The 3,314-nt window shown below is 47.7% G+C and overlaps 1 pseudogene across 1 annotated transcript; it reads left to right on the top strand.

Moving 5' to 3' along the window:
• The first annotated feature begins 1,682 nt into the window (after positions 1–1,682).
• Positions 1,683–2,166, top strand: LOC309857160 (large ribosomal subunit protein eL32 pseudogene; annotated as a pseudogene). The gene has a single exon. The product of its transcript is annotated as a large ribosomal subunit protein eL32 pseudogene (transcript).
• The last annotated feature ends 1,148 nt before the right edge of the window (positions 2,167–3,314 follow it).

Raw genomic sequence — 3,314 nt, 5'->3', positions numbered from 1 at the left:
TCCCACACTCACCGAAATGAGAACATGGCTCAGGGTTATGGAGTGAATATACCCTTTAGGAAACATTAAAGGACGTAGCATAACTGGTCCGGGGTCACCCAGCCTGTGAGAGGCATGGGTGATATTCAGACTGCACTGGGTCCCACAGCCATTTTCAGCTCACCTTAGTGTCCAACCTGGTCCCAGAAGGTTCCTGCTCAGGACTTTGCTTTGTGCTGAGCTGGGCTTGCTTCCTGCCTGTGAAGCCATTTTCACAGTGTGTCCCCAGCCCACCCTCTCACATTGAGCATCAGTGCTGCCTTGGCTGGCCTCTGTTGATCGTGCCATTCCTCTCCATCCCTCTGTCACCCCTCCAGCCCACTGTCCTACTGCCCTCTGTCCCGTGGTCCAAGTTCTGAGTTTCTTGCCTGCACTTCCTCTGAACTGTGCTCTGTTGAAATCCTCTCTAACAGGGAAGACCTGATTATCGGAGCAGCTTGATTTGGAATCCATCTCCCCTGGAGGTCAGAGCTTCTGACCATCATGTCCCCAGCCTCAGCACTGGGGATGCCTGCCCAGCCTATTCTGGGTGCTCGTGGAGCTCTGGGATCTTGGAGAAGATTTGCCATGAAAATAAGCATTTATACATAACACGGAAGAGAAGATTTGAGGAAAATGAGTGGGTGTCATCTGGTAATGTTTGTGTTAGGATGGTTCTGAAATTTCTGGGCCCTGAGTTACCAAAATCCTAGGTTGCCTGTTCAAACTATCAATGAGCTCAGCCCCACCCGAAACTTGTTTGTATCTGTCTATAAAATCCTGCACTGACCCAGCTCTGGACCTCTCGGCGTTATCAGGAACGAGCGCTGCAGAGGTCCAGGTTCGAACCTGCAATAAACGACCCTTGCTGATTGGCTTTGACTCACGTCTCTGGTGGTCTTTTAAGGTGGGGGTAATACTCAATTGGCATTTCATGCCCAGCTGGAAGGACCTCAGATAGATCAGCTGGGCTCCTCACCTCATTTGACAGGTGGGAAGTTGAGGCCCAGAGCTTAGTGCCACAGAGCAGGAGTGAGGAGAGATGTTAGTGACAGGAAGAAACCATAGGGTAAGCACAAAGTGGCTGAGCCTGGGCTTTGTTTATGCAAATGAGTTGCTAAAACAGTGGGCCTGAGGCTGCTGACTCTATCTAGTGGCCAGCAAGAAGTAACACCAGCCCACACCTTCTGAGGTTTAACTCATGCCAGGAATGATTCTCAATGTTTTATTCGTGGGCACCTGGGTGGCTCAGTTGTTCAGCTGAGGTTATGCTCCCAGGGTGCAGGGATCTAATCCTCACCAGGCTTCCTGCTCAGTGGGAAGCCTGCTTCTCCCTTTCACACTACCCCTGTGTGTGTTCCCTCTCACCCTGTCTCTCTCTCTCTCTGTCAAATAAATAATAAAATCTTAAAACAAGAACAACAACACCAAAATGCTTTATTTGCCTTAGGAGATAGGGTCTGTTATGGCTACCATTTTAATGCATGGAAATATGGGCACAGGGGAGCTAAAGGAGTCCAAGGTCACACAGCTTGCAAGTGGAGGAGCCAAGATTTGAACATTGGGCAGCCTGCCTCCAGAACCTGTATTATTTTTTCCCCTTGTGTATGTCATTTTTAAAAACCTTTCCCTGGGCTCTCTTCTTCGGCGCTGCCTGCGGAGGTGGCAGCCATCTGTTACTGGGCATCATGGCTGCCCTCAGACCTTTGGTGAAGCCCAAGATCGTTAAAAAGAGGACCAAGAAGTTCATCCGGCACCAGTCAGACCGATATGTCAAAATTAAGCGCAACTGGCGGAAGCCAAGAGGCATTGACAATAGGGTGCGCAGAAGATTCAAGGGCCAGATCTTGATGCCCAACATTGGTTACGGGAGCAACAAGAAGACAAAGCACATGTTGCCCAGTGGCTTCAGGATGTTCCTGGTGCACAACGTCAAGGAGTTGAAGTGCTGCTGATGTGTAACAAATCTTACTGTGCAGAGATTGCTCAAAACGTCTCCTCCAAGAACCGCAAAGCTATTGTGGAAAGAGCAGCCCAGCTGGCAATCAGAGTTACCAATCCCAATGCCAGGCTGCGCAGTGAAGAAAATGAATAGACAGCTTGTTGTGCACGTCATATTTGTGTTAATAAAACCATAAAACTAAAAAAAAAAAAAACACCTTTCCCTGAATTCTAACAGAGATGTGTAAACATTGTTAAGCATGTAGTTTATTGATCATCACAAAGCTTAGGTTCTGAAGCATTGCAGCAAGCTGGGGTGGGCTTTGATGTCAGACCTGGTTGGAATCCAGTTTCTGGTGCTGCATGACCTTAGGTGACTTACTCAGCCTCAGTTTCTGCACTGAGTTTGGCAGCCTTGTGATGAGTAGAGCGTGTGACAGTGCCTAGCGGGTTTGGTGCCTGGCGAGTGTTTAATAAGTGGTTTTCTCTTCTTAATAATGAAGATTCTAAGTTGTGTTGGTTTTGTTAAGCAGTCCGAATACCTTCCTCATCGGTCAGTTGCCTGTCAGTCGCCTTGTAGGTACTTGTGATGAGTCACTTTGGTAAGTCACTATATATAGCTGAAACATTTGGGGGTAGTTGGGGGACACCCCCCCCCTGCCCCCACTGCCCCTGCATTGAAAGTCTGTAATTTAAAATGTTCCACCTGTGCCTGTTTTTTTTGTTTTTTGTTTTTTTTTTTAAACATAACCACTTTGGGACAGTGAAAGTTATGTCTTCTCCTTAGGGTTGTGACGGAGCCTTTGGGGACCTGTAACAGCTTACTTCCAGTTTCTGTCTGGCATGCTGATGGGCCAGAACTTATTTTAACAACATTCCATCACATTCCAGGCACCTGGAAGGAGGAATATGTTGAACTTCTCGGAAATTATTTTTTGGAACTGTTTTTATCCTGAGGAATAACCCATTTAAAAATTGAATGATCTTTATGGTTGACTTTTCCACTCTACATAATGCAAACTGAAAAACTCGTTGTTTTCAGCTGCTTCTGCAGCAGTGGAAAGAGCAAGCCTGTGGGGTCCTCCCCAGGTTGGCCCCAGCACAGAGCTGCATCATTCTACACACCCCTCATGCCTTGTCTCCTTGTCTGTGAGGTGGTAATGATGGTCCAGGGGTTGTCGTGAAGGTTACAGAGATGGGGGGTGTAAACTTTGAACAGTGTGCCCCACATAAAATGCAGATCTGGTGAGCAGAGGCAGCTGCTCACATTAATTGTTGATGCCAAGGCACTGGAGTTCCACAACAGCCTATGCCTTTCTTTCCTGGGTCCTTTTTGTCTCAGCCACCACCTTAGA

Source organism: Mustela nivalis (assembly GCF_964662115.1).
Source record: "Mustela nivalis genome assembly, contig: HAP1_SCAFFOLD_444, whole genome shotgun sequence".
Taxonomy (NCBI): domain Eukaryota; kingdom Metazoa; phylum Chordata; class Mammalia; order Carnivora; family Mustelidae; genus Mustela; species Mustela nivalis.
The sequence above is the reverse complement of the archived record's forward strand: the minus strand, read 5'-3'. Positions and strand labels throughout refer to the sequence as shown.